Raw genomic sequence first — 18338 nt, 5'->3', positions numbered from 1 at the left:
GCAGCCCCCACGGCATTGCTGCATGCTTGGGGATGCAGCCCCCACGGCATTGCTGCATGCTTGGGGATGCAGCCCCCACGGCTCGGGGCACGCACGCAGCACCCTGCAGCACGGCCACCAGTGCCGCCGTTGTGTTCAGGTGCAGGACCCTGCAGCACGGCCACCAGTGCCGCCGTTGTGTTCAGGCGCTGTCCCGCAGCGCAGTGCCCCTCCAGTGGCGGACCCCTCGGTGCGGGTGATCGCAGGGAGCTGTGCTCAGCGCTGCTGCGGACTCTGGGCGTCGGTCGTAGCGGTGCGGAGCTGCGCTGGCACAGGGGGGGCACGCAGAGCAGCACGCCCCGCGCTGACTAACGCGCTCTTATCAACCAGTCAAACAAAATGTAAACTTCAAAAAACAACCAAGTAAGGCTCGAATTCTCGGGGGTTTCTCCTTTTTTTTTTCCATTTTTGTGACTGATTTCCTGGCTGGCCCCTCCCTGCCGACATACAGACTGGGACTTGCCGCTGACTCACCGATGACAGCAAAAAGTCAACAGAACTATCCCATCTGCGTGCTCCGTGCTGACTCCGCAGGGGCTGCCGAGACGTCCCATGACCCCGAGCAGCGCGGTCCTGGCATCAGGGAGGTGTCCCCGCGTGTCCCATGGCCCCGTGCCCACCCCGCATACTTACTGCTGCTCCTGGCACCGCTCCGCTGGCTCCGGGTGCGGTGTCCGCGTGTCCTCGCTCACACACCGAGAGATGGGAGCCTGCCGGAGGAGCAAACCCATTAACACGCAATCGATAGATCTAATTTAATTCAATGACCGTAGCCACCCTCCCCTAAAATTAGAAGACAGATTTCCAATGATTCTATCCGAGAGTTCTCTTCTGATGTCTTTATTACCCTGTGGCACTGTGGTTTCGCTGTGCAGACTCTAAGCTCTATTCGATAGATGTGTTCATGAGACGTAGGGAAGGACTGAAGACGAAGGCTGGGTGAAGTGGGAGGCACACCTGAGCTCCCATCACTCCCAGCCAATGCGCAGCACCGCCTCCTGCTCTAGGAACGTCTCAGATCCAGAGACCAGATGTAATGCACGGAGGTGCATCTCGTGGCACCACAGAGCTGGTCCAACCCAGCTGGTGCGGGCTGGGAGCGGTGGGTGAGCCTCCTGCAAGGGCTGCTCTCCACTTCGTCTCTTGATAGATGCTAATTGCATACTGACTTTGGCCTGGGCTGGGACTATTAGCAACCACCCAACATCCGGACTAACAGATTGCTTGTAACACTTTAATTTTAGTTCCTTTCCCCTCCCGCACCCAGCAATGCGCTCTAACAACGCTGTGCCCGTGCCTCGCTGCAAGCTGGGTCCTCTGCAGCCCATGGGAGAGGCCAGGTCAGGCTGTTCTGGGGTCACATCTGGCCTGGAAACCAACTTTAGTTTGAAATTAAACATTTTAACATAAGTGAACACATGTTTTGAGTTTCATCAGGAGCCAGAGGAGTGAAAACAAGCTACCCCGTGGATCTGTCCTTGCTGGAATACCATCCCAGCACTGTGTATTATTACAAATGAACTAATATATGCCCTGCAGAATGTGTATTTATACAGATAAATGTGTGATCGCATGTACGTGTGCACAGAGAGGGGAGGTGATTTCAACACCGCACACTGCAATGAATGCTTTTTTCTTGCCCTGTCTGACAAGGAACTTTCCATCCCGACTCTTCCTTTGCTCATTAGATGCAGATATAAGGAAGGAAGAACACTGTCACTGCTTGTTCAGCTCTCTGTCAGAGGTTTCAAAACAGCAGCACTGATTACTTCAGTGCTTTAAAAATATTTTCCTCCCTCTTTAAGATAATTTGCTGCAAGAATAGGCTTTAAAAGACCCTGTTTGTTCAGCAACAGGGGTCTTCCACTGCCCCGTATCCACCGTTCTGCCGTAGGGCTGGTCAGAATATTCTGCAGATGCAGCACTGACAAATGGAAGGAATTGCCATGGCACTTGTGTCTTTACTTTTTGCAAAAAACCACTGAACTGTCCCAAAAGAGACCATGGCAGCAGGAGGTGTGAATTCACAGGAACATTGGTTAAGCTTGAGAGGCCCGCCAAAGCTGGCCAGCCTTCACGGGGCTGCTGCTGCTCTCGGTGGGATCAGTGATAAACCTTCATGGACATCAAAGCTCAGCACTCATTACCCATCCCCAATTTCAGTGCCCTGTGGGTGTGCCGTGGGACCCGCTGCTCTGTTGTTGGAGCACGCCAGCAGTGGATTCAGCAGCTCTGACTGCTGGGTGCTGCGTGCAGGAAGGGACTTTCTGCACCTCCCTTGCAAAAGCAGAAGGGTGTGGGAGCGGTGGCATGGCCGTGCTGACACAGAGCATGACGGTGACTAACGGGGTCTGCTCCCCAGCAACCGAGCACATCCTGGCCTTGTGACAACGCGCTGCTGCCTCCTCTGAACTGGGACTCTCCGTGAGATATCTGCCATCCGGGGCACTGGGTATGTCCCCTGCTCTGCGCCTTTCTCAGCAACAGCTTGCTTTGGTGGCAGGAGGACAAGGGTCAGAATTAACACCTTCTGAGGCTGCACAACCCCACGGACCCAGTGTGGCCGAGGCACTGTGTACGGCATCACCCCACTGCCATCGGGGCTTCAGCCTCCTGCCTCAAGCTTCCCAAGCACACCGTACATTTCCTCCTCCCCATGCACTATTTGCTGAGTTTTAGAAGACAATAGAAGTGCTACTTCTCTATTGATGAAGCAGTCATTAGGCCTCTCCTTTCGTTACCACGAGCCCTACCAAGTGGTGCAAAGCCGAGGCACGTCGTTCAAGTCAAAGCATGAATTCAATGGGTTGCGTCATGCGCCGCATTTCCTTATTCAGCAGCAAAGTTCTGCGTTACACAAATATTGGGAAGACATCTGATACAACTTGTTCTGAGGTTTTCCAGCTTTTTTTTTCCTCCTCCCTTTGTTATCCGGGACTGTGAAAACAGCAATGTGGGAGCATGCAGTTCAATCCAAATCGGGCAGAGGGTTGTCTATCAGAGAGAAGTCCTAGCATCCCGCTAGAAATATGCTGGAAAATGTAAGACTTTAACCTGGAAATCCATCATTTGCCTACTTAGGCAATGGTTGCTTGCAGTAGCAGTTGTGTGGGGGGCACTTTTTCATCTCTCTGTGCCTGGAAGAACATGATTTTTCTTCTGTACATAGAGGTCTCGCTGCATTATGTATGTATCCAGAAGCTGGAAATGGTGCCAGGAGCAGCCATCCATCTGGCAAACACGGGGCTGTGCCAGAACTCACAGCGCTGCATCCCGGGGAGCCTCGCAGCTGGGATTTAAGGCTGTTTCTGACACGGGCTGGAAGTGGCCCTATAGCGAGTCTGCTCCTGCTTTTTCCTGTCCCGTGGCAGCTGAGATCAGGGAGGCAACCGCGCCAGGACCCGTCTGGCATGTGCTGGACGAGAAGGGATGGGCATTCTCCAGAAACGATTCTCATCTGGGAATTCACCTCATTTCTTACCCCAGACCTACTCACTGCTGGTTCCTATGGCAGTGCTGCCAAGCCCATCCCTTTTTCTGGGTGCATAAGGAGCGGAGGGGGAACTGACATCTGATGAAGAGTGTGTTTCATTTACTTCCACTCTGAATATGGTTTTAAGTGAGAAACGTGCACCCTGAGCCATGGGTGGGCATCCCTCTCTTTGCAGAACCTTGTGGTGCCCCACTTCAGCCCCCGGGACCCTTCCAGGACCTGGAGCACAGCACAGCCCTCTCAGCTCAGCAGCCCTCAACATAGCAACGCTAAGTCGACAAATAATTTCAAATAGTAACTTGTTTTCAAAATAGCTCAGGATCTGATTTCACGAGCTGCGAGGCCAGAGCTGATACAAGAAGCACAATGCCCCAGTGTGCATCTAATCATGGCTTCCTGCCCGTATCAGATCGCTGCAGGCGCTGTGGTTACCTCCCGCTTCACCTTCTACTCCTGTTTGCATTCAGAGTAACCACAGCTCTCTTGCTAAGATGGCACGCACGTTTTTTGGAGTTTGAGCTCTCTTTGTGCTTTTACTCCGTGAATCGGAGATCCTAAGAGGGATGGTGTGAAATGAGAATACATCTCACCCCTGCCAGCTCCACGGGTTGTTTTAACCTGGGATAGAGATGAATCACAGAGTCATTAAGATTGGAAAGACCACTAAGATCATCCAGTCCAACCATCGACCCGTGCCTGTGACTGCTCTAGACCATGTTACTCTGCTCTTGACCATGATGAACACTGCCTTTGGCCAGTCTCAGCCGGGTGAAGCATAGGGTGGAACGCTCTCCAGGGGAACATATTTCTAAGCGATGCAAAGCCCTTCTGTGTAGCGTAAGTAATGTTGCTGAGCTGCAGGCAGCTGAAAGCAGGGGGTCATTCGGTGATCCCTGTGCTGCTCTCCTGACGGTGAATAATCAACCCAAAAAATACTTTAAATGGTTTTGCTTTCTGCAAAAGGCTGACGTCACTTTTTTTTTTAAAACATTTCTCACAAAACATATTCTGAGACAGAAACAAGAAGCCTGAAGGCCACTGGCTGCTGTGCAAGCTGCTTTATGAGCCCCTTGGAGGGCCGATAAGGCTCTGCTGGAGCGCAGGGACACAATGGCAGCGCATTGTTCTGCTGCTCAGCCATGAGGTGCTGGCACCTGGGCTCCATCCAGCCCAGCAATTAGCGTGTTTGACTTCCTGCACAAATGGCTCTATGTATGGGAGGCCACGTATCTGGGGGCATTGCTCGGCTCAAAAGGGAGCAAACCTTTAAAGCACGACTGTGTAGTGGCTAGCCTCAAGCCAGCACCCCTCCCCCCCCCAGTTGATTGCTGTGAACATCCAATGTTAATCATTGAATCAAGGTTGGAAAAGACTGCTAAGATCATGTCAATATTAATGTCAGTGTCACAGCAATGTCCTGTGGCTCAGCTCTGCCCTGCAGCACCCTGTGATAGGGAACAGTTGCAGGGCAAAGCCCGTGACTTTCATGTCCCTGCTGTAAAATGGGGATAATAGGGCTGCCTGGCTTCTGCACAGCAACTCCACGGGCATCAGCTTAGAACAATGCAAGCTCCTGGGGGATGGCAGCATCAGGGTGGTGCTGCTGGTGGAGGCAGCAGCTGTGCCTCCTGCTCTGTGTGCCCGCAGAGCTGAAATGGGAGGTGATGGCAGCAACGAGCCCGATCACATGCTGTTGGATTGAAAGGGACCAAAACATAAAAATAGATCCCTTTCAATCAAACTCCTGTGCATCTCAAAGGGTAATTCAGCCTTACTGAGCTAATGTCAGCAGACATCTGGCACAGTGCTCCCAGCAAGGAACGCTTGCTTAACAAACCATGTGCTCTATGGCTCCCTGCTGGCTAAAACCCCAGTGGAACAGCTGGCAGAGGGGAAAGCACCCTCGTGGTCCTGCTAACCTGGAGGGAAAAAGAACAAAGTGTAACAGGGCTGGGGCACAGCTTGAGGCCCTTTTCAGAGAGTGGTCCCCATGGCCTCGTGCTGGATGCCCCATTGCTGCAACAGAGAGGGAAAAGGGAAAGGCAGAGCCGGCAGCTCCAGGTGGGTGACATCAGCCTCACACGGCTTGCAGCAGCACAGAGATGGCCCAGCCATGTCCCCACTGAGCCCATGGGTAGCAAAGCCCTGGGGCCCCACCACTGCTCTGTTCAAGGCACCAGCAGGCACAGGGACACGGTGTGGGCACCAGGCGCCTTCGATGACTGCCTACTGGGTGAGTGCCAGCCCCTTTGACAATTCCAGGAGCGCTAAGCAGCACAAAGCACACTCAGCTGCCAGCCTAGGAGAACAAAGGGTCACGGCCCCATGCTCCAGCACAGCAGCTTGGCGGTGGGACTGGGGGTGGGAGGGAAGGGGAGAGCTCCCTGCCCCATGCCCCGGGAGTCACAAACCCCCAGTGAAATACTCTGCAATGCTGCCATCTACTGCCACCGTGCCAGGGGCCAGGGACGCCTGCGGGCACCGCCAGGCCATCACAGGGCTCACACCAAAGCTGTCCCTGTAGCTGCTCCTTACAGCAAGGGACAAGTAAGCCCTGGTGGAACCTGCGCACGGCTCGGTTCGGTGGAAATCCCACACACCGCAGCAGGAACGCTCTCAGCCTGAGACAGGCGGGGAGCTGGGCTGCTCTCCCCATGCCTTTAGAAAGGCAGCAGCTCGGCGGGAGGCAGGGAAGGGGATGTGCTGCCCCTGCTGCGCCTGGGAATATCTCCTAATGCCGCAGGAATGCGGTTATGTCATGGCGAGTCCCCCACACGCCCTGCCACTGCCTCGCGGCAATCCGCCAGCACGCCGGGGCTGGGGAGCATCCTGATGGCGGGGCTCGGGGTGTAAATCCCAATGAATGGCTGCTGCATGCCATAGGGCCACGGCCGGGAGTGATACCTGTGTCCATGTGAGCCCTGCCCGCAATGTTCCCTGGCAAAAGCAAGTCCACGGGAGGCAAAGCACGGCCAGGGCAGAGCAGCTCTCCCACCGAGTTGCTGTTTCAGGAGATTTGTAGCTCTTTTTCTAGCAGAGGAACTTTGTGATTACAGAAAGAACATGAGATTTTTATGAGCAATTTTACAAATTAGCTTCCCAAATTGTTTGCAGCAGCACAAGTAATGCTGCGGTCATTAAAGTTCATAGAAAGTACCGAACGCTGCTGCGCTGCTCAGGCCTCCCCCATGCAGCGGGAACGGAGCCGTCAGCCCTAACGCTGACCCCAAACACATCTATGGGGGGACAAGCAGGGAGCCGACCTAGCACAGACCCCCGCGACAACATGGCCTTAAAAACAAATAACTAATTATTTCCATTCACCTCATTTAATTTGGGCTCATAGAGAAATGCTGTTCATCCAATAGTCCAAAATATGTCACGTATTAGGAGCTAGAGAGTCCAACCCAATGAATGAGTCATCACCCAGTGGATGAAATCCCATCTCTTCATGGCTGCTCATAAATAAGACGAGCTCAACTTTATAGTAAGTCATAAGTAAACAATGAACTATACGAAAATCAGAGTCAGCTGTGCTATAACTGCATGGGCACCGTGCCCATGCCGAAATGAGAAGTGAATGTGATACCATCGCTGTCTGCTCTGGAGGCCGAACACGGGGCCACAGCCCAGCGGGGCCGTGATGCGCAGGGCAGGATGAGCACCCAGACCTGGTGGGGTGATGGTGCTGCCCGGCCTCAGACCTCTCCTGCTCCTCTCCCGGGGCTTCCAGCTTTCCTGAGTTGGCCCTTGAAGGCCTCCAGGTCCCCGTGGGTGATGTCCTGCTGCCACCAGACCCTGCCCCGCTCCCCTTCAGCGCAGCCCAGCAGGGCAGGCCACCATCCCACGGCCACAGGGCCAGGACAGTAGCTGATGTGGGAAGGGGAGAGAGACCAAAAGGCCATTTCCTTTGGAGAGCAAAGCTCCACCATGCCAAAATACACAGGGACACACTGCCTCGCAGCTGTCCCTGCAGAGCTGGGGCAGCGCAGGGCATCCTTCCTGCATCCATGTCCACAGACATAGGGGGAGAAGGCCATGCAAAAACCCTGCAGAGGTACAGGCCCGATCGCAGGAGCCTCACTGAAGCGCATGGGTGCAGCATCTCACACCCAGCCCTACTCCTAAACCCCAGTCCTATGCCCAAACCTCAGCCCTCTTCCCAAACCCCAGCACTGCTCCCAAGCCCCAGCCACACTACCAGCCCCATGGGCAGTGCATTCTGTTCTGGCCCTGCTACAGCTGGGACAGGGCCAAGCGCGGGCAGAACTCGGCCCCATTTCTGCTCCCATGCCATTTCCCCATTGGAAAGTGGTTGTACTTTTTAATGAAGTTGTCAATTGATGGGTGATTCCCAGAAAGGAAATAATGTACAACTTGCATCAGTGCAGTGTTACTTCTGATCAAATGGTCTTCCCAACCCTCCAGAAGAAATGGAACTTCATGTTTTCCATATGTACTGTCTTTGTCACCCAAAGCACTTTGTGTTCGGTATAAATACCAGTGTTCCTTGGAGGAGAAAGGCCTCGTGGTGCCGCTTTCCGGGAACTACACATCTCTGGGTCCCTCACTCAACATGTTTAGAATTAAATCAGAAAACCTTAACTCACCCTCTAATGATCTGTTTGTTTCCAGATCCATATTCCCACCACGTGTTGCTGACAGCAGCTGGGCTCGGTGACAGCAGTGCTTTTCCCAGCCATGTCCATGGGATGTGTGCTGTGTTACGGGGCAGGGCACAGCCATACGAGCTGTCACCAGCGACACAGTGGGAAGGCTGAGGGTCATTTATGCAGGACATGCTCAGTGTTGATGCTAAGTGCTCTTTGTTCTGAGCATTATCACTTCAGCCTTCAGCTTTTCACGAGGAGAACAGAAAAAAGGTTGGGTCCAGTTCTGAAAGGGTTTTTAAATTTAGTGTCACTATGAACCAGAGCCAGACCCCAGCACGTGGAGCTCTCAAAAGCTGTAGGTATCCCTTTTTTTTAAAGACACATTATTTAATATTAATAGGCCTTTTTGTTGCATTTAAAATGTAGAGGAAAAGAGAAAAAAAAAATCCCATTGTTCTCCCTCGTGTTTGTTTTCACTACAAGTGCTAAGAGGAAAAGCCCTCTGCAAAAACAGGATGCAGCAGAGCCCTCTGCCCCGCAGCCCCCCACGCTCAGGGTACGTTCCAGAACTCATCGAGAGGTTATAGAAAGCCATAGGGAAATGGAAACCATCAGGGGGAGTTTTATTATCCTCCTGAATGGGAGCAATGTGAAGTCCCTGATGAGCAAACCTTGGGCAGGCTCTGCTCCCCTTGGACACAGCGCCTACAAACACACAGCGGAACTTTCTCCCTGCTTACAGACAACGGGAGGCAGATGGGGATGTCTGCAGGGTGAACCCCACTGCTGCGGGATGGCCTCGAGCCCAGTGGCCACATGGCAAAACCTGTGCATCCACTGGTCCCATCCCACACCCAGCACCCAGCACCCAGCACTCCCACTCGCATCCCTGTTTGGCTGCCCCAAGGGGCTGAGCTCTGGGACCAGATAATGCCACCCAGACTAGACGCTCCCCCAGCCCCATGCCCTGGGGTGCCCTCAGGTCCCTATGTCACTATGTCAAGCTGCGATGGCTTTTCCCAGCTCACCCAGCACCCTCCCCCCGCATCCCCCACTGGGTTTTGGGGTCTTTGCCCTCGGAGGCAGGAGGGCGCGGTGCCTCTGCTGCGGGTGCATTCCTGCGGCCGTGAGCAGGAAGATAATATCAATTTCTGTTCTGTTTCTCCCAACACGTTGGCTTTTGGAGGAGCTCATCATTCCTGGAACAACGCTGACTTGCTCCCCTAGATGCAGCAGAATAAATCAAAGGCAGGGAGCAGGGGTCTGCACTGCCATAAACCAGAGCCTCACTTCTGGCCAGGAACACCTCGTGGGCTTCAGGGTCTGGCAGCTGGGGGCCAGCCGAGGGCAGACAGAGCTCAGCCGACTGAACTGTGGTGACTGCAGTCCCATCCACTCTGTGCAGAACCTACCGCTGAGCAGCCCTCCGCCTGCCTCCAGGCACCAAACCAACAGCGCTGTCATCATAAAAATGAAAACCGTGAGGCTCAGACTTTGGGGAAATATTTTTCCTGGTTTCTTTCTAAGGAAAAGCACACAGCGGTGAGAGGCTGGAGGGCACTCTTTGGGGAGAGGGGAACAATACGCTGGTTTAATTCCACTGGGGCGCAGAGCTACTCGTATTCCTTGGGCTAAGGGCAGCACTTGTTTCTTCAGCGGAAATAACCATCCTTCTGATTCAGTCCTGAGTTCTGAGGGAGAGGAGCTGCTACTGGGACGGGCTGTGAGCACCTGGCGGAGCTGTGGGTGCCCCCTGCTCATCGCAGGGCAGCTGGACCTGATGGCCTGTAAGGGTCCGTCCGACTCAATCGATTCTATGATTCTGTACAGTCATTCCATTTCACAATGCAAATGATACGGTGAATGTTTAAGCAGAAACCTTCGGCAAGACATCTCTGCTTTACTACTGCAGGATAAAGGGGGTCCAACCTACAGCCCCGTGTCTCTGAGCCAGCAGCACTGCCTCCATTCAATGAACCAACGACCACGGCACAGCCCCGCGCAGCGCAGCCCGGCGGTGTGACTGCAGCCCCAGAAGTCACCTTCCATTGATACGGAGCTCTTCCATTGTTTAGAAACTGCACCCAAACAGCCCGTGCTTTTCCCGCTCACGGGTAAACCGCCGCCCGTCACACGAGGAAAAGATTAAAGACCCCCTCCAGCTCCCCTTCCTCCAAAGAACCAAGCAACCCCGCTCCTCCCCCCTCGCTGTCTGCGATGCATTCTCCCACCGATCCCCAACGCGACCCCCGAACCCCAGGATCGGTCCCTGCCCGGGGAAGCCCCCGCTGCCCGCCCCGCACCTACCGGGAAGCTCCGGTTCCGCCGCTCCGCTCGCTCCCGCCGCCGCCCAGCAGAGCCGATCCCGCACGCGGGCAGCGGGGCGGGCTCAGCCCCTCCCGGGGCGCCTGTCGGGGGCCGGGCTGCGCCTGGGGCTGGGGCTGCGGAGCGCGGAGGTTGTGCTTCAGGCGGCGCGGAGCCTGCTGTTCTCCCGCTGTTTCTGGGGCTGGCAGCCACCCCCCCCCCCACGGCCGCTTATGCCTGAGGAGGGAGGGGGAAAACCTCTGACAGCATTTTTTGGGATTATTTTTTTTCCCTTTCAAGGCTGGAAATTGTTTCTGGCAGAGGAGGGACCCCACTCTGCGAGGACAGCCCCAAAACATGGAATCACAGAGTCATAGAATCGTTTGAACTGGAAGGGACCCTTAAAGGCCACCTGGTCCAACCCCCTGCAGTGCACAGGGACACCCACAGCTCCATCAGGTGCTCAGAGCCCGTCCAGCCTGACCTTGGGCGTCTCCAGGGATGGAGCACCCAGACCCCACAGTGTGAAGGAAAACCCACTGCTCGTTGGCCACAAGCAGACAGCTCCGTTTGTGATGGTCAGAACTCAGAACTCCTTTCTAAGACTGGGGGGCTCATTGACAAACATGGGCTGTTCAGCTTGTACCCAGACCAGGGGGCTCAGGTCACGGAGGGGCAGCCACGGCCGATTTGGACCCTGGGCAGACACAGCATGGCTCCAAGCGCTGTATCTCAGTGACCCACCTCTCCCTTGGGCTCACGGCCTCTGCTCTCCAATGCTGGCATTTCGCAGGAACAGCCAACTGAAGCATCCACCTTTTTGTTAAGAATACACTTTTTTATTTAAAAAAGGTTTGTTTGTTTTCCTCTCTTATTACAGCCCTAAGTTTTTCTTGTTCTGATATGGGAACAGGCATGTTTCTGACTTTCCATCCAACCTGCGGCTCAAAGGAACTCCTCACAGAAGGGGTAGAGATAGGACAGATTTCTGAGATGCCATTTTCTTTGATTTCTGAAGAATTTATTTCAAGAGCAAGAGAGCTGCAGAAAGCACAGCCAGCAAGTACCAGGGCCGGGCCCCGCTAAGCCTCGCAGACCCTTTCAAGTCGGTCTGAAAACCTTCTTGTTAATCACAGTAATTGCGTGAGAACCCATCAGGAAATTCTGAAGCACTCTAAATGAAAGCTTGGCACCACAAACCCACCATCGAGGCTACAAACCGGATTATCTCCATCCGGAGCGGTGGGAAAGTTTGGCTTGGGGCAGCGGGGGCAGAAATAAATATTTGCCTGGTCTGTTTTGTTTAAAGTAAAAACACATATACGTACGCGTGCAGCGCTTCCATTACATGCTCTTCTTTAAATGCTGGGCCGAGGGCTCGTGGGGAGCCGGCTGCCAGCACTGCCCTGAAGCCGAGCTGTGCCTCTGGTGGGGCCGCGTCCACTGCTGGGGATGCTGGGGGGCTGCAGGATGGGCTCTGGTTCGTAACATCTGCTCACAAAGTTAGCAACGTGTTTTGTTCTGGAAACGAGGTCCGTGCTGATAAATGTGCCCTTTAAAAGTTCAGCTGTTTAGAAATAAAAAGGAATGAAGAGAAGAGAAACGCAATGGTGGGATGAGCGATGACCGCCACACTGACAAACAGCTGCTGGATGACCACAGCAGGAGAGAGCTCAGAGCACCCTGATCCCACCAGAGCAGCCCCACTGGCATCACGTCAAAGTGCAGCAACTCTGCGTGTGGCACCAGGGTCCTTCCAAGAACCTGATGGCACGTGCAGGTAAACAAGCACAGCTCATTTCATCCTGATCATGGAGCTCGTGGCCCTCCAGGGGTCAGGGCTCAGTGCTTCTCCCACTCACCAGGAACATGGCCACAGGCTCCAGACAGGAACCAGGCCTCATCCCACACCCAGCTGACACCTTTTAGGTTCCTTTCAGTATCTGAAGGGGGTCTATAAGAAAGAAGGGGTCAGACTCCTCAGCAGGGTCTGTTGTGATAGGAGATGGGAAATGGTTTCATACTAAAAGAGGGAGATTTAGATTGGATATAAGGAAGACATTTCTGCAGTAAGTGTAGTGAGGCACTGGCACAGGCTGCTCAGAGAGGTGGTGGTGCCCCACCCCTGGAGACAGCCAAGGTCAGGCTGGACGGGCTCTGAGCACCCGATGGAGCTGTGGGTGTCTCTGTTCATTGCAGAGGGGTTGGACCAGGTGGCATTTGAGGGTCCCTTCCAACTCAAACCGTTCTGTGATTCGATATTTCTTGGATTCTTACAGCAGCAACACATTTACCACCACTGAATGCCACCACCAGGAGCAGAGCAGCAATGGTGCTCACCCACCACTCGCTCATGAGCACCACTGCTTGGATGGGGGGAGCCGATGTCTTTGACACAACGCCTGGCTGCTGGGGAAGGAGCTGTGGCTGAATTTAGGTTCAACATGGGGGCGAGGGCACCTTCCTCCCAGCCCTCGGAAGAACCGGAGAAGCCCAAGGAGAGCCCAGGGCACAGAACCCAATGGGGAGCAGTGCTGGAGAGAGGCTCAGGAGCGGGATTACAGCTGAACATCACGTGCAGTGTAATTAATCTAAATTAGCTCTTACTTTATAGCGTTACCAGCCCACAGCCGCAGCATGGGGTGATCTCCTCGCAAGTTCCCAGGCTGGGGCCGGGCCGTGCGCTGGGAGAGCTCCAAGCACGACGTCAGCGCGGGAAGCGGGGCCGTGAGTCACCAGGTGCGTGCTGGCTGGGGGTGACGAGCCCATCGCCGGCCCTTTCCACGGCCCCGCTCCATCAATCTCCTGGTTAAGCAGCTGCCAGCGGGGGAATTTCCCACAGAGCAGAAGGGGCCGTGCAGTAACCCCTGTGCCGATGGCCCGGACGTGCTGCGGGGCCGCAGGGATTTAGGGCTTTTCCTGCTGGCCATGGCGTCAGATGGCTCATGGCCAGGGGTGGGCCTGGGGAATGGGACAACCAACACAACCAGGGACGGGGTGTCCAGTTACCACACAGCTACTTTACTCCATCCTTTGATTTTATTTTATATCCATATTTCTTCAGTATAATAGAATACAACTTATTTTACAGAATGTATACAAACTATATCACAGTGCTTTACAGAGCAAAGCATGAAGTACATGGTAAAAACCGGGAGAAAAACGACGGCGTCCTCTGCACTGCCAAGCCCACTGATTTCCCTGCAGAAAATATTTGTCTCCCTACTCAATCCACTGGAGAACTCCACCTGCCAACATCCTGCCCCAAGGCGGACACCAAAGCACCTCCCCCCTCCTCGCAAGGAGAGCAGGGCTGGGGCTGCCCACACTCCGTTCCCCTTGCTCTCATCTCCATTTTTCACAAACGGTAAAAAGCAGCTGTCTTTTGAGCATCATGACTATTCCCAAATTACTGCATGCTACGAAAGAAAAAAAAAAGAGACAACTCGTGCTTTTCTCCAAGGATGAGCTTTTTTTCCTTTTTTTTTTTTTTTTTTTTTGCGTAACACATGGGTGGCCCCAGATAAATCACTGGGTTTGGCAATGCCGCTTGCTGCGTTTATGGAAGCAGTAAATCAATCACAGCTCTGCAGTAACAGAGCCAGGGCAGGACATGGACCTGTCTCCTCCGATAGCCTCTTGTTTTGCAGCTGCTTTGTGAACACAGCTAGGAGAAGTGCTCAGAACCATCACTCAGGATATTATGGAGTATTGTAAGTGATGGATTGATGACTGCTATGTTGCTCAGAGAGGTGGTGGTGTCCTGTCCCTGCAGACAGCCAAGGTCAGGCTGTACGGAGCTCTGAGCACCTGACGGAGCTGTGGGTGTCCCTGTTCATTGCAGGGGAGTGGGACCAGATGGCCTTTAGGGATCCCTTCCAACTCAAACCATTCTGTGATTCCCTGAGTGTGTCTCTAGGAAACAGCAGTGGAAGTACCAACAAGGGGGAAGGGCAGGGCTTTCTGGAGGTGCTGGAGCTGGGGGTGACAAAACAATGAGGAGATAACAAGGCCAGACAGGGTGAGGAGGACCTTGCTGCTGGGAGAAAAGATTACAGATGGATCCCCAAAGTAATCCCTGCAGGAATCCTGGACAAACACACCTATGCAAACACACCAACATGCAGCAACAAAAGGAGGGTACTGGCTGCGGCTTCCCGCGACACCTGCGTCACTGCAGAACATCCCACGGAGAACAGGGCGCTTGTTTTAAAATTATTTCTAATGAGTAATAAGAATAATAAAACACCCATTTTCCATTCTCTAAGCTAACGGAATATATGTATAAGTTCACGGCATCTGTACAACAATGTCGTGTGCAGAACATGTCTCCAAATATGGAAAGATCGGGTTCCCTTCCTGAAAGAGCAAAAGTGAACACACCCACGGCAGAACTGATGACAATGGGCAGAAAAAGAGGGCAGGAAAACCTGTAGGAATAAGTTTCTTTCTGTATTACTTAATTTAGAAACATAGGTCAAACATACGTTCGATGGGCAGGAAAAAAGTATTAGTGGACATGAAAACAGAGACCTTTGGGACTACTTCCCCTCCTCATCCCTTTCACTCCAGTTCTCAAGCCACCACACGTCAATGAATCAAACTTTGACCTTAAAGCTTGCAGCAGGAGAATCAGTCAAACGCTTGGACTAAATATTGCTCATAAAAATCTATTTCGTTTTCTTAACTGCAAATTTTCCAACTGGGAAAGGAGTTTTAGGCCCCAGCACAGACTCAGTTTGTAGAAATAGAAGTTTCTCTTGTATCCCATCCCTAATAATCTGGAAAATATACAAACTTACGCAAGGAATTCTTTTCCAGAAGAGACTCAGCAGGATATTTGCTTAACCAGGAGGAATTCTCAACATCTAAACGATCCTTGAATGATCTCCTCATTTCTGACCACACTTCCTGTAGTCCTTGAAAACACTTCAAGCATGATGGGTCTCTGCTGACCCTTGTGGCTGCTGTTCAGTGTTCCAGGAATTCCTCCTGATCAGGACCCGGAGCATCTGCTGCAGCACCAAGGGACAAACCCACCTTGCCTGGGCTGCCGGGTCAAGTGCTACCATGAGGTCATTCCAGCACAAAAGGATCTCAGGCTCTGCCTGCCTAGCTGCACTTACCCAAATAATACAGTAATAGTAATAAACATAATATGCCCATCTCTTTGTATAATATATCCATATGATACAGTTTTAATCTCCGGAGCAGAGCAGCCATGGCCTGGTGAGCAAGCACAAAACAAGCCTGTGCAATGGTCTTGCAAACAAAATAAACCCATTTGCTGAATGACGTAGCCATACTGGCAGAAGTTGGTGAACTACAGCTTCAAACATTTTCAAGAAGAGATTAAGACTGTGGGATAGAAACGTGTCTTGCCCAAACTAATCTTGCTTCGTTACATGAGCTTTTAGCTAACATTTGGAGCTCTCAGCACAGGGGAGACATGGGCCTTTGGAGCATGTCCAGAAAAGGGCCACAAAAATGCTCCAAGGGATGGAACATTTCCCTGTGAGAACAGGCTGAGAGCTGGCACTGTTCAGCCTGCAGGAGAAAAGGCTCTGGGGAGACCTGAGAGCGGCCTGCCAGTATCTGGAGGGGGGGCTGTAAGAAAGGAGACAGGCTCTTTAGCAGGGTCTGTTGTGATAGGACAAGGGAAAATAGCTTCAAGCTAAAAGAGAGGAGTCTGGATACAAGGAAAGATTGGACATAAGGAAGAAGTATTTTACAATAAGGCGGTGAGGCACTGGCACAGGTTGCCCAGAGAGGTGGTAGATGCCTCAAACCTTGGAGACAGCCAGGGCCAGATTGGATGGGCTCTGAGCACCTGATGGAGCTGTGGGTGTCCCTGTTCACTGCAGGAGTGATGGACCAGATGGCCGTCAAGAGTCCCTTCCAACTCAAACAATTCTGAGATTCTATGAAATTGTTTAATAAATTAGCACTGGGTAGTCAAAACAAAGCTTCTCTTTCAGAAGAAGGTTATGACTATAATTAAAAACCATTCAATAGAAAAGGACGTTGGTAGCTGTGTCATGGCCCCATGGCTCAGTGCATCACAGCCATTGCTCTTGGCTCACCAAGGTGGAAGCAGCAACCATTGCTCAGACCATGGTGGTTCCATCTTCCCTACAAGCAAGCAGAAGACTATTGCGTTGAACTAACAAGGGAAGCTTTGCCTGTGGAAAATATCATCATTTAAGTTTCCATGTTGGTGGCATAACTGGAATATCTAAGTAATCGCGTGCGTGTTTTCTTGGACTAGTTAAAGATTACTGCATAAAAGGAAACGCTTTGAAGTTCTGGCAAAAATGAGAACTGGAACTGGTGGCTTTATATCCTGCTGGGCCTTGCAGGGCCCATAAGCATATATTTAGAGCTTTCAAGAAATGTTTCTACATCTGACTTCTTCCTTAAGAAGCAAGAAAGAGCAAGCAGCAGCTTTCTCCTTGTTTTGCTCCTGGCTGGCAGAGAGTGACTGTACGTGACACTCTTTAAGCGTGCGATGAAGGGCAGAACGAGCTGGTAGTGCAAGGCCCACTCCCGTACATTTTAATGCAATTTTCATCGTATCATAATGAAAACATTACTCAATTCTGCTGAAGCAAAACAAAGTGCATTGTAAAATAACATTTCCTAGGATTTCACTCTCATAATACTCTAAACTATGCTGATTCCTGTTCTAGGTGCGCAAAAAGATGTGTTGAGTTTTGAAGGACGCACAGAAGATCCTACCAAATGCCCACTCAATTGGCCCTTCTCCAGAAAGTGCTGTATGTAGATATAATGACCACTGAAAGGGTCCGGAACACGTAGCCCATATCCTAAGGCAATGATGCGTCAAACATGTGCTGAAGCCCATAAAAATAAGTTAAAGGCTGTGTTGACAGACAGGATGAAGGGAAAATCTGTTTCTGGGATTAGTAGTTAAAAAAGGTCTTCCAGATTCTGGAGCAATCACAGGATGAGATTTCCAGATGGCTAACCAGGATCTCTGGAGACCAGAGAAGAAGCATGTGTCCCTGACGTTACCAGGCACAGCAAGTTTTCCAGGTAAACAGCATCTCAAGGTGCCTCTGAGAACTTTTGCACAAAGGTGGAACCCAAAATATTAACCCAATGAGGCCAGGCTCTCCAAACCAGTCAAAATCTCCTTAGATAAGTTGCTCCTCAGATTTCAGCCTGAGTCTTGGGTATTAGAGTCTGGGAAACATGGCAGAAATCATAAAAAGCAAATCTGTGGCCTGCTTCCAACCCTTGGCAGGGCCAGGGGCCGGGCTGATGGGTCAGTCCATCAGCATCTCGCCGCTCAGCTGGTAGCTCAGCAGTGCTGCAAGCAGCAACAAGGGAAAGGCAACAACCAGATGACAGAAATCAGGAATCCAACCCAGAAGTGTGTGAGACAGAGCTGGCTTAAAGCCAGAGAGAAGGGGCAACACCAATACAGTGTTCTGCCCATCCATGGGCAGTACAAGTGATGCTGCTGGCTGATTCAAAGTCAGACTGGACAGGCTCTGAGCACCTGATGGAGCTGCAGGTGACCTTGCATTGCAGGGCAGTTGGACCAGATGGCCTTTAAGGGTCCGTTCCAACTCAAAGCATTCTATGATTCTATGATGCTTGAGGCTGCTTCCAGGCACTGGGGCAGGCACTGGGAAATGAGAATTACCTACATTTCTCGTGACAATTCACTAGATATGTATTCCTTTTGGTATAGGAAATCCAGGTGAGGAGAAAGGGCTTTCTCTCTCCAGCAGGCAGATTGGAGGGCTTCAGAAGCTGAATGACAAGCTGTAGAGCAGATGTTCGCTCCTGGCAGCAGCCACAGCCAGTGTATCGTTTTGCTTTTCAAGCTCTGGCCAGAAAGGATGCACATTTCCTACGCT

General features: G+C 52.3%; 1 long non-coding RNA gene across 1 annotated transcript; it reads right to left on the bottom strand.

The window, feature by feature from the left end:
• Positions 432–4505, bottom strand: LOC110404618. Its single transcript, XR_002442345.1, has 2 exons — positions 887–4505; positions 432–749 (listed from the first exon to the last, which is right to left on the bottom strand). It is a non-coding gene; the product is annotated as an uncharacterized LOC110404618 (long non-coding RNA).

The sequence above is a fragment of the Numida meleagris genome, chromosome 11, assembly GCF_002078875.1.
Source record: "Numida meleagris isolate 19003 breed g44 Domestic line chromosome 11, NumMel1.0, whole genome shotgun sequence".
NCBI lineage: Eukaryota > Metazoa > Chordata > Aves > Galliformes > Numididae > Numida > Numida meleagris.
This window is presented reverse-complemented; position numbering and strand designations above follow the sequence as displayed.